The following is a 13,618-nucleotide window of genomic DNA, read 5'->3' as shown; positions in this document are numbered from 1 at the left end:
CGGAGGAAGAGCAAACTGAGAGATCGATGCAAGAGAGAGTATGAGTCCGAGGATCAAAATGGGTGTGAGTACCTGTATTTAAAACATGGAGGGGGTGGGTGGCAAGAAAAGCCTCTAACTGAATTCCACGGGAATCACAGTGAGACCCTCCCCAGAGGAAATGGTGGGCATTAAAATCACCAAGTAACAGAATCGGTGGCGGTAATGACGAAACAAGGAAGGCAAAATCCGGAATAGATAATGCCCGAGAAGGAGAGAGATATAAAGAACAGAGCGTATACCACCTATGTAAGTGGATACGGGCTGCTGTGTAATGCAGCGAAGTATGAATAAATAGTTGATGGTACGGAATATCAGTGCGGAGAAGAAGGGCACTTTCATTAAAGGTCCCATCAGGAAAAGGATCTGAAGAATACAACAAATTATAGCCTGAGATGTGAGAAATAACAGCAGAGTGTAATTTTGGTTCCTGTAAGCAAACACCAACAGGGGCAAACTGGGAGAGTAACATCTGAAGCTCACCCCGATTACCCCTGAGGCCGCGTATATTCCACTGTAAAAAGGCCATGATTGGCAATGATAAAGATACTTGAAATCCGCAGGTAAGGGTTCCTACGGACTAGAAGGGTTAGAAAAGTCCACATGCGGAGGCAGTGGAAAATGTTCAAGCAGCGAAGGAACGGTGCGCTGTGAAGAAAGGAGTTGCGCAGATGGAGCAGAGGAGAGAGAAAGAGCGGAAGGTGGATCAGTGTCCATTGATGGTTTGGTCTCTGCAATATATTCAGAGATTGCTTCAAGTGTTTCGGAATTCAGAGATGTCGTATGGGAGACAATATTGGGAATGGTAGGGGGAGGATGAGTAAAGATTGGAACTGTATTGGACTGTACCAAGGTAGAGGGGGGCGAAAGGGTGGAGGGAACTGGAGAAGCGTGGCAGGGGACAGAAGAGACAGGAACCTGGGAGGTGGCAGAAGAGGAAGAAACTTGGGAGGGAACAGGGGAGGAAGGTACATTACGAGGAGGAGGGTGAACCTCTGCACTTGTAACCGAGCCAGTGAGAGGGGAAGAACTAGGGACAGAGACAGGGAGGGTAAAATGAGGAGGTGGAAGATGGGTAGGAGGTGTTACCGGACCTTTTTTTGACTTTTGAGAAGTAGAGGGACGATTGGGAAGAGGTGTCGTACGAGGTCTCGTCGATACTGAGGCTTGTGAGAGAGAACTCGAAGAAGCGAGATTAGACTGAGGCGTTGAAGTAGGGACGTCTGAGCCGAGGACAGCAAAAGGATTAGATACAGGAGTGATTATGGGAGAGGTAACCACAGAGGTGGGTGTAGAAGATGGGATACCAGAAGTGGGGGGACGTTTTGAAACACGGGAATAAGAAACACGTGGGAGTCTCCCTTGGAGGCGGAGATGAGAAACTGCCATGGCATAAGGGAGACCTTCTGTCTCTTTGAGGTAACGGATTTCCCGCTCGTTTAAATAGACCTGACAACGGCGAGAGTACGAAGGGTGAGCCTCATGACAGTTAAGGCAAGAGGGAGATCGATTGCAAGACGTATTAGAATGGTCATTGGCACCACAGACTGGGCATTCGGCGATAGATCTGCAATATTTCGCTGGATGGCCAAATCGCCAGCAATTTCTACACTGTTGTGGTGTAGGGATCACCTTTCGAACTTGCAACCGATGTCCTGCTATATAAACGGAGGATGGGAGTTCTCGGCTGTCAAAAGTTAAACGAGCCACATTGCTAGGGTATCGTCTCCGCCCACGGGCAGGAAGAACGTAAGTGTCTACCTTGAGGATTGGGAGATCTTGGAGTTCCAGCTGTTCGAGAATGTCGGTGCCACATGTCTGGAAATTTTGTTGAACTATGGTATGGGGCAGAATAACGGTACCACTACAAGAATTGAGGGAATGATGTTTTTCAAGGGTGACAGGAACAGTATCTATATGGGAAAGACGAGAGAGCTCACGAGCCTGGGTAGCATTCTGTACGGTAATGATGCGCGTACCGCTCTTAAGAGCATGAAAAGAAATATCTTTACCAACATGGCGTAGGAGTGCCTTGCCAATACTATGGTCAGAAAGATAGGCAGTAGAGGAAGTTGGTCGTAAAGTGAAGAATTTAGTCCACTGTTCAGTCTGAAACTGAGCGTGGAAAGGTAGTGAAGGACGTGTCAATCGTTTCTGAGAAGAACGAGAAGGTGAAGGTGGAGAAGTATCATCAGCAGGTAATTGTCGTTGACGTTTAGGCGTGGGACCAGAGTTGGTCCGACGTGGAACGGGTCGGCGATTTGAAAATTGCCGCACCGTAGAGGGAGAGGCCGGAAGCATAGTCAGAGGAGAGCGAAGGTCTGATAAATCGAAGGAGTCAGTCGAGGCCTCAGTACCTGAAGCGGGTGAGGAAACAGCACCGGCAATAGGTACAGAGGCATGAGGAATGTCTGAAGAGTGGTCCAAAGACGAGGCGGGGTCAGAACGGGGTGCGGTATCAAGAAGGGGCCCGGGGGTACTAGGTTCATGGACTAGGGCTGCCATGGTTAGGTTACTTCTTTCTTTTTGTTTTTAAGAAAAAAAAAGAAAGAAGAAAAGAAAATAAAAACAAAAAAAAGAAAAAAAAAGGGGGGACCGGGGAGGGATAGTTCCTAGGAGGAATGAAAGGGCCAGAAATCTCCCTCCGCGCCCAAGAGGACTCGACACCGCTAGTAGCGCAGATGCAGCATGGAACCCGTGCCATACCCTACCCTTCATGCCAGTAAACCAGCAATCTGGGATAGCAACCTCACATCTGCCGAGCTACCTCGGTGGACAAAAGAGAGGGCGGCCGGATATCCGCCACAAAGCATACCTCCTTCAGCCACCACCCCCGGAATCCGAAAGGTGGCTTCCAGAGATACACCCGTCGCCCAAAAGACACCCAAAGCTACTCCGGGATACCGGAGAGGGATCGGGACATCCCTAGGCAATCCAGATTCCACGGCAAACTACGCCACCGCCAAGAAACCTCAACGGAATGGGATGGACCCCGGTGTCCTTTCCCCTACCTAGGAACTAGCGCGCCTGTGGGAGAAATCACGAAGGCTAGAAAGAGGAAGGGCAAAAGGGAGGGGTGAGGAGGAGGAGGAGGAATGGAAAAAGGGGAGGATGGGGAGGATGGGATAGGGGAGGGGAGAATGGGGGGTAATTAGGTTCGGTCTGAGGAAGAAGACCGACAGGGCTAATTCCTCAGACCAAGAGCCTCTTCACCACGCCAAGGAGCCCCCCTTGAAGAGGAGCTTCACCATTACTGTCTCCCAGGACAGCACCTCCAGCTTCACCATTACTGTCTCCCAGGACAGCACCTCCAGCTTCACCATTACTGTCTCCCAGGACAGCACTATCAGCCCCACATTTACTGACTACCAGGACATGACCTCCAGCCTTACAGTTTCTGACTACATGGCCAGTACCATTCAGCCCAGACTTTTTTAGGTTCCCATCTGTTGTAGAAAGCTTCCAGGTTTTCTATGAAAGCAGCTTTGATGTTGTTCTCTTTTAATACCCTTGTGATTTTAGTCCACAGATTTATCTCATTTGGGCATACCCAAAAACACTTCCCTGTTTTAACACTGCTTGTAGCTAGTTCTTGGATATCTGCACAAGGGGCGTGACACCAATTTCCACAAAAATGACAATTTACCCATGTGGAAGCCCGTTTGTTTGACTGACCACAGACTACACACAGCTTCATAATGATTTGAATGGTTGATTTACTGCAATTCTACTAGCAACCTCTTGAATATTCTATTAATAACCTCCTTAAATGAAGCTCTAGCTATTTGTATTTCTGTTTCTAACTGTTTTTGTATATTGGACAGCTTACCGTGCACATTCCTGATTTATATTTAATGTTTGTGTTTATAAGGGCGCCTACAACCCCATCCGTTTACAGTCTGCTTTATTGTCCAACGAAACCGTTTGAAACCAGTCAAGGGTTCGGACCAGACAAGGGTTCAGACCAGTCAAGGGTTCGGACCAGTCAAGGGTTCGGACCAGTCGATCTGATCTGATCAGTGGGTCACTTATTTAAAACATACTGGTCGGTGATTTGAGCTAACACATGTACAATAAAACACCTAAATTACTGGGAACGGTTGAAGTCCCTCGTATGATTCGTTTATTATTCCACCAGTGGGTTTTAGCTTCACGTGCTGTGGCTGCATCATGGAAGAGCTGGATGACGAATTCTTGAGGCAGAAGTTTCCCTAGATAGACTGATTACATCATCTTCATTTCACTACTACACCTGCTGCCTCTGTATTTGACTGAAGAAGCCTACTGTGTAGGTGAAACGTTTCACCAATAAGGATATCCAACTGTTGGACATATGTTTTAATCATCAACTTGTCAGTATTTTGTCATTTTCAATATAAAGGTTTCTCTCCCCGACAGGAATCGTGGGGAGACTTCTTGTGGAGAGTTGCTACTACCTGCCTGCTTGTCTGTGGTGAGGTCAGCAGCGAAATCATAACATCAATGGGTTCAGTAGTTAAGTCTCCCTAGGTGAGGCAATATTCCAGCTTAATATAGAAGGTTTATACGAGTTTTGTTCCATTATAGAAGTCTTGGTATAGTGCTTAGTTTCTCAGCTTAATGAAAGAAATTGCTTAACAGAAAACAAACATTATCAATGTCACCAGGATTTCCTTCTCCATGAATCTCTTGAGTGCACTTCCAGTATGGAGGCCGAGGGGGAGGCACTGTTTACAGAAATCACGACGCTCTTTGTCTGTGAATATATGACAGGTGGCACTACTACGAAATGTATGACATTTGAGTGCAGCCAGTTCTGATGTCATTATATATGTGCTTAAGTATTTGTGTAGTCACAGTTGATTATTGTTCACTGCCTGTATCTTGTTACATGTTGATTATGTACCCATATACAGTGGACCCCCGATTAACGATATTTTTTCATTCCAGAAGTATGTTCAGGTGCCAGTACTGACCGAATTTGTTCCCATAAGGAATATTGTGAAGTAGATTAGTCCATTTCAGACCCCCAAACATACACGTACAAACGCACTTATATAAATACACTTACATAATTGGTCACATTAGGAGGTGATCGTTAAGCGGGGGTCCACTGTATTTTGTACCTGAGTTTTAAATAAAATAAAAAAAAAAAAAATGAATGACAGGTGGCACTACCACTAAATATGACAGGTGGCACTACCACTGAATGTATGACAGGTGGCACTACCACTAAATATATGACATATGGCACTACCACTGATGTATGACAGGTGGCACTACCACTGATGTATGACAGGTGGCACTACCACTGATGTATGACAGGTGACACTACCACTCACATCCCCCTCACGCTTATCATTACACTCATTATTATTACTATCATCATCGACACTACCCTCATTATAGCCATTACATGTATTATCAACACCACCATTATATTCATCAACATTATCATCATAAAGGACACCACCTCGGAATTCCCTCCAGATTTCAGATTCCTCCAGTTCTGATATGTGCGAGGGCATATTGTATATAATTATAGTAAGACTTACCTCACCTAGAGACATGAAGAGCCAGTCAGCTGAGACTGGTGGCTGACTGACTAATGATTTAGCTAGGCTGGTTGTGTCAACACAAGCAACATCACAAGTGTGAGAAGCAGAGGTGATGGACCTCCGGCAATGCGCTCCCCAAGTTACTTGCTCAGCCCCACTGTCTGAAGTCAGGAGAATTGATAGGGAACAGTGTAGTAAAGAAATTTGTCTTCCACGAATACCATTCCGGAGGGGTTCAAAGAGGCCACAGTTATTCCTAGCTTCAAGAAAAATAGTAGGTCTGACGTCAGCAACTATAGGCCTCTTAGTATACTCGACGTGAATTCCAAAATTCTAGAGAAAGCAGTGTACTGTCAAGTAGTTGAGTATCTTTATAACAACAACATTCTCCATAGTTATCAATCAAGTTTCAGATCTTATGTGACTGACACCTCCCTAATTAATCTGATGGACTACCTGAGAACTCAGATGTCGCTCTGGAATCTCATAGGTATGGTGACCTTAGACTTGCAAAAGTCCTTCGATACGGTCAACCATAATATATTATGTAAGAAACTACAAGCTATCAGAATAGATTCTGTAGACTGGTTTAAGTCCTAGCTGAACAACAGGAAACAAATTGCCCCAGATCAACAATACATAATCAGAACCCTTGCCAGAAGCATGTAAAGTTCCCCAAGGTACTATTCTGCATCACTTATTGTTCCTATGTTATGTGAATGGCATGTCTATCAGTGTCAAGTGCAAGCTTCTGTTGTATGCAGACAACAGTGCTCTGTTAGTGTCAGGTAAAGACCCACAAGATACAGCTAATGTACTATCACTGGAATGGGAGTCCTGCATCAAATGGTTAGTAAACGACAAATTATCGTTACACTCTGGGAAAATGGAAGCCATACTCTTTGGCACGAAAAAATAAACTGAAAAGGGTAAATAATTTTAATGTCTAGTGTAATGGGGAACCCATCACTTCAATATCTTCGGTGAAATATCTTGGAATCCCCTTTGACCCATGCATGTCAGGAGAATAATAGTGAACAGTGTAGTAAAGAAAGTGAATGCCAGACTGAAGTTCCTCTACAGAGAAGCTCAGTGTTTACCTACTGAGGCTCGCAGGACCCTATGTCTAGCTCTTATACAGTGCCATATAGATTACTCTTGCCCTTCATGGTACTCTTCCTTAACAAAAAAGCTGATAGACTACAAATCAACCAGAACAAAATGGTGAGATTCATCCTGGACCTGGGTCCAAGAGAGCATGTAGACCAGGATGAATTACAACAACTGGATATGATGAAACAACTAGAGTTAAATCATGTTTACAAAACTGCTCACAAGAGTCCAAAATATCTTGCTACCAAGTTTGTCAAGGATGGGAACCAAAACAAGCATAGTACCAGGGGAAGTGAACACAACTTTGTAGTAACCACAGTAGGTAGTCAGGCTTCAAACACCTTTTAATGTTCAGCAGTAAAGGAGTGGAATGGACTGCCTTCACACGTCATAGCATAGGCCAGTTCAGAAAGAGAGCTAAAAGGTACCTAATGAATGAAGCTACAGAAAGGGAGGAGAGTGATTTTTGTATTTATGTATACCTGTACCTGAATAAACTTACTGGTATCTGGAAGGCCTAGGGCCTCATCCTTGAGTGTGTAGGGTAAGGTGGGAACCCTGCAGCTGGTTGTGATGTGGGCAGCCCTCACACTGCAGTCACCATGTGCTGCCATGACTCCTGACGTCTTACAGTTGATTCATTTTACTGCAATGGTCTGGCTTCTTTAATCATAACACTGGCATGATGTACGAGTCTTTGCACACATTGCACACCAGTGTGACTGAGCTGGGCATTTCTTAGCAATGTGACCCCAGCACTGACACTTGTAGCATTGACGGTGAGGTGGTCTGTATAAGGCAATGTTCTAGAGCATATTAGCTTACTGATCTCACTCTACAACTTTTTCTTATTTTCAGCAAAGGGTGTTGAAAAACATCACCCACTCTCATTGGCTTTTTTACATACTCTCCCCTCCATAAATCACTTGTACATTGCAAAAACCTTCCACATACAGTATGTACTTACTTTTTCTCCTTTACCACCCTCTCTATGTCATTATTCCACCAGTTGCTCCTCTTCCCTCCTATACCCATAAATGTCTGCTGCACACACTAACATTGCATTCTTAACTCTACCCCATACCTCTTTAACTCTCTCCTCATTACTTGTACTCATCTTTCTCCCAACAGTTGTTTATATTATACCCTCACCATCACCTTTACTTTAATAACTTTCACTTCTCTCTTACTCACTGAGAACATTCTCCTTGTACTGCATTTACCTCTTACTTTCACTGTAGCTACAACTAAACAATGATCTAGCTGTTGCCCTTCTAAATACATGCACATCCAGAAGTCTACCCATCAACCATTTACCTACTAATACATAGTCTAACAAACTGCTGTTATTACACACTATGTCATATTGTATAAACTTATTTATCCTCTTTTTTTTCAAAGCATATACGTATTGCCTATTACCAAACCTTGGGGTGGCCCGGTGGCCTGGTGGCTAAAGCTCCCGCTTCACACACGGAGGGCCCGGGTTCGATTCCCGGTGGGTGGAAACATTTCGACACGTTTCCTTACACCTGTTGTCCTGTTCACCTAGCAGCAAATAGGTACCTGGGTGTTAGTCGACTGGTGTGGGTCGCATCCTGGGGGACAAGATTAAGGACCCCAATGGAAATAAGTTAGACAGTCCTCGATGACGCATTGACTTTCTTGGGTTATCCTGGGTGGCTAACCCTCCGGGGTTAAAAATCCAAACGAAATCTTATCTTATCTTATCTTCTGTACATAGTTCAGTCAGAGGCCTTCATTGTTATTTACCCCTGGCACTCCAGACTTACCTACTATGCCCTCTTAGTTTCTCCCACTTTAGTAATTAAGTCCCCTACAACAATTATCTTATCACTTAGTTCAAAACTCCCTAAGCACTTATTTAACTCTCTGAAATATTTCCTCGTCCTCTGCACATCTCTTCCCTAGGTGAAGAAACACTTACTGTAAATCTCTTCTCATATCCCACCCATATTCTAATCCACATAATTCTTGAATTTATCATAATCAATCTTAAGTAATAAATCTTAAAGCTCATACAGCAATGGGAAAATGGTTCCATCATTTAGATAAAAAAAAAAAAAGGGGATGGGGTTATTTAGGCTTTATCCATGATAAGGGAGGCAAGCTCAGATTCCTTGCATCAGGGGTCCTTTATTGTGATGAGGATGAGGCCCCTTCCCAAAGGATGCACAACATCAAGAGCGTATCTCTTTAACATGTTGCCTTTGGCAGATAATATATTTGCAATCAACACATTCTCAATCTACCGAGTGTTGAGTTGGATATGTGACTGACACTGAAATGAAAAAATGACTATGTGACTATTATAATGTCCACTCAGTGGGTATAATGGTATGCTATAATTTACTAAATTTTTGTAACAATCTAACCTAACTAAAGATAAGACAAACTAACCTCATCTAAATAATGTACATAAGAGAAACTTTCTTGAAATTGTAAGAAAGAAATCTGTTGCTTTGGGATCAGTTTTCAAAAGAAAGTTCTAAGCCTATACAGGTCATAGTCTCTTTTGGACAATAACAGAGTGCTCGCACACAATCTACTCATTGATGGGACTACACTACAGAGGTATACTGTATATTCTCTCCTCGACCTAAACTGTTGTTTACTTAATATGTACTGAAGAAGGGATAGTTTACAAATAAATAAATCACATGTTTTGTGCATTTATTTAAAAACAAACAGCCTTTTTAAAATGAAAACCAATACTGAACACCATAAAAATTTGTGATTCTTACAATAATGCATTGTTGGTATGTCATCCAAACCATCTTACTATTATTTGTTATAAGTACAACACTAATGTACATACTATCAAAATGTATTTTATACATACATCTTTCTCATATATTAACACAGCAGTAATGGCTGCAATATGATTAAAACCATATTGAAATACAAAAGGCATTTACAATATTACAATATATATATATACTGCAGATGTTATTACTCAGTACAACAACCTTTGTCTCAATACTCAGCAACCACAGGTGTTAATCAAAAAAAAAAAATTTAACAAATTACAAAATCTGTCAAAATTATAACAATTATTCTAGTCTGACACATTTTGAAGGTATGTACATAGAGCAGGCCAAAACTTCCTTTACCATAATGAAAGTATTTACACAATTTTATGTAGCCAATTGTATTTTCAGAATTAACTTATTCACTGAATTCTGGCAGAAACATGAAGACTAACTTGTAAATAAATAAGGTTCTTATAACACATGTATGATTATTAATACAGTTTTCCTTTCCTTTCTAAAACATACTTTAATGCCAAAATGAATTGTCTGGCACTCCCAAGCTCCACCAGAAAACGTCTAACCATTTAGGTAACCCAAATTCTACATACTCAGTGTTAACAGTGCTCAAATTTACATTCTATTTGCACCATTGTATACTTATAATTCTGATAGTGTATACTTAACTTGTATTGCAATCATACAAATACAGTGGACCCCCGCTTAACGATCACCTCCAAATGCAACCAATTATGTAAGTGTATTTATGTAAGTGCGTTTGTATGTGTATGTTTGGGGGTCTGAAATGGACTAATCTACTTCACAATATTCCTTATGGGAAAAAATTCGGTCAGTACTGGCACCTGAACATACTACTGGAATGAAAAAAGTTCGTTAACCGGGGGTCCACTGTATAACATATATTATTTTCACCTGAATTTCACTTCAACCCTTCTAGTAGTACTTTGGTAAACTGTTCCTAAGCAATTAAATGGACAAATAAACTAGGAAAATGGGTCTATTACACAAATAACCCGCACATAGAAGAGAGGAGCTTATAATGACGTTTCGGTCTGACTTGGACCATTTACAAAGTCACATTTTTCATTAGTGTGACTTTGTAAATGGTTCAAGTTGAACCGAAACGTCGTCGTAAGCTCCTCTCTGTTATGTGCGGGTTATTTGTGTATCGTTCATGTCATGGTATTGTGCCTTTTTTTGTTATTTATAAAATGGGTCTGTTGTTTGAGCCAAATGACCAATGATAAATGACCCAGAAAAATGTTGAAGATATTAATTAGAAAACTGGATAAACTCACAATTATAGGGAGCTCAAAAGTAAAAGAAATATAAGTACCTAAAAAGACTATGATAAACACCACGTCTTATGTAAATTCCCGGTACCAATTATCCACACTTCATTATCTCAGAAAAATGAACAAAGCATTTCTGAAGTTATGAATCTTAGCTACTATTATAGGAAGGTAGTTATAGCAGTTACTTTCGTTTTTCTTTTTGGGCCACCCCACCTCAGTGGGATGCGGCTGGTACGTTGAAAGAAAAGAAAAGAGTTATGGCAGTTGATGCACACTGTGATTCATTACTACTGCACTACTATTATTAAATTGCCTGCTGCTGCAATGACTATGATTAAAAAACAATCCGAATAGTACTCTGGTTTAAAACCAAAAAAACTAAACACTACCATTTAAATGATTAAGAACGAAATCCCCTTCCTAGACAATGTAGATTATGTTACAGTGATCAATCACTATAAATAACAATCACTATAGTGAGAACTGAATTATAGAAGGAAGTTTATGTTAAAGTGATCACTTTAGTGATAACTGTACTATACAAGGAAGTATGCTATGTTACAGTGATCGCTATCTTGATAACTGTATTATACAAGGAAGTATTTATGTTACAGTGGTCACTATAGTGAGAACTGTATTATAGAAGGAAGTTTATGTTAAAGTGATCACTTTAGTGATAACTGTACTATACAAGGAAGTATGCTATGTTACAGTGGTCGCTATCTTGATAACTGTATTATACAAGGAAGTATTTATGTTACAGTGGTCACTATAGTGAGAACTGTATTATATAAAGAAGTATGGTCACTATCTTGATAACTGTATTATACAAACTAAATATAAAGACTACTGGCAACAAAAATGTATCATTCACATTTGGGCCAGCTTGAGCCCAGAGCACATGGTCATACAAACAAAAAAAAAAAAACTGTTTATTTACTATCCGAATAAAAACTCTTAAAATATGGTAACTATAAAAAATTTTCTATGAATAGGCACTGATTGGTTCAGATATCTGTACAATACAGGAGGGCCCCCGTTTGTTTAGCTCTTAGGTTTCTGACCCCTGTGTGATAAGTGAAAACCACCAGTGGGTGGAAAAGAGCATTATTTTAATTGACAAATGCATTTAAAATACAGTGGTCCCTTGTTTTTCGTAATTAATCCGTTCCTGGAGCCGTTACTATAAACGAAATTTACGATTTACGAATCAATTTTCCCCATAAGAAATAATGTAAATACAATTAATCCGTTCCTGACACCCAGAAGTATTAAAACAAAAAAAACTTTTACATGAAATATACATGTAGTACATAAACAATACAATGGGAAATGATGAATGAAACATTAACAGCATAACACTTACCTTTATTGGAGATTCTTCTTAGTGTATGGGAAACTGGAGGAGGAGAGAGAGTGGATTGTTTATAGTTTGGAAGGGGAATCCCCTTCCAGCAACATCTCAGGTACCAATTGCTTTTCTGGGGTTGCTTGTCTTCTGTTTCTTAATGCCACTAGGACCACCTTGAGAGTCACTGGAGTCCTGTCTCGCAAAATAACTGTGGAGAGAGCTCTGGCTTCTCTTTAACACTTCCCTAAAATGGCCCAAGACTTTGTCACTGTACATGTTGCCAACCTGGCTTGCAACAACCTTGTTAGGGTGATCTTTCTCCATAAAGCTTTCCATCTTACTCCACATAGTAAAAATCACACTGTGTATGCCAGTACGGTTCTTAAATCTCTCAAACCAGCCTTTGCTGGCCTTAAATTCACCCACATCACCACTATTTGCAGGCAATTTCTTTACCAAATCTTCATGCAACTGCCTAGCCTTTTCACAAATAATCGAAGTCATAAGAGTATCTCCTGCTAATTGTTTCTCATTTATCCACTCCAATAATAACTTCTCAACCTCTTCGAGTACTGGTAATCTCATTTTTGTCAGCATAGTTACCCCTTTTGCAACAACAGTGTCCTTGATTTCCTTTTTCTTGGCCACTATAGAACATAAGGTTGTGTAGGGTTTCTTATACATTCTGGACAGTTCGGCCACACTTATACCACTTTCATATTGTTCAATGATGGTTTTCTTAAATTCAATCGTATTTCTCACCTTCTTTACCACAGGCTTGGCACTAGGAGCTTTCTTTGGAGCCATGGTAGCTTATTTAGTACTTGCAAGCACTAAAATAAATGGAATATTATGAAATATTTCGCTGGAGCACGTGAGGGGACCTTCGCTCACTGGTAAACAATGCCAGACTGGCTGCCGCCCCAGCTCACGCCGTGGGTATGCGTCCTGGACAAACTACGACTCACGAGTCAACCTATGAAAAGCGAGTCCATGTTTATACGAAAATACCCCTATGATTGGCGAAATTTACGATTGCCGGGAACTACGAAAAGCGGGGGACCACTGTACCTGATAACATGTTTACACCATCATATATCAAGTATTAGGCATAAAAAAAGTGATCAAAAAATAAAATAAATACACAGTACAAGACACGACTACACAAGTGAGATTCACCATTGTCGTGTTCACACTACTCGGATCAAACTCATGAGCATCTGCCTTTTCTCCATGGGGAAGTGGAACAGAATTCTTCCTCCGTAAGCTATGCATGTTGTAAGAGGCGACTAAAATGCCAGGAGCAAGGGGCTAGTAACCCCTTCTCCTGTATAAATTACTAAATTTAAAAAAGAGAAATTTTAATTTTTCTTTTTGGGCCACCCTGCCTTGGTGGGATACGGCAGGTTTGTTGAAATATAAAAAAAATTAAGTACTGTACTGTATAACCAAGTCCCAATATTTCTGGGAGCAGAGATACACCACTGGAAA

General features: G+C 41.3%; 1 protein-coding gene across 1 annotated transcript in view; it reads right to left on the bottom strand.

Moving 5' to 3' along the window:
* Window positions 1–10,869: 10,869 nt before the first annotated feature.
* Window positions 10,870–13,618, bottom strand: part of LOC128704447 (long-chain specific acyl-CoA dehydrogenase, mitochondrial) — a 36,190-nt gene continuing 33,441 nt past the window's right edge. Inside the window, exon 11 of the mRNA XM_070103028.1 lies at window positions 10,870–11,004. The gene's annotated coding sequence lies outside the window, so the exon portion shown is untranslated. The remainder of the gene's footprint in view (window positions 11,005–13,618) is intronic.

This window comes from Cherax quadricarinatus, chromosome 84 (assembly GCF_038502225.1).
Source record: "Cherax quadricarinatus isolate ZL_2023a chromosome 84, ASM3850222v1, whole genome shotgun sequence".
In the NCBI taxonomy this organism is placed as follows: Eukaryota; Metazoa; Arthropoda; class Malacostraca; order Decapoda; family Parastacidae; genus Cherax; species Cherax quadricarinatus.
This window is presented reverse-complemented; position numbering and strand designations above follow the sequence as displayed.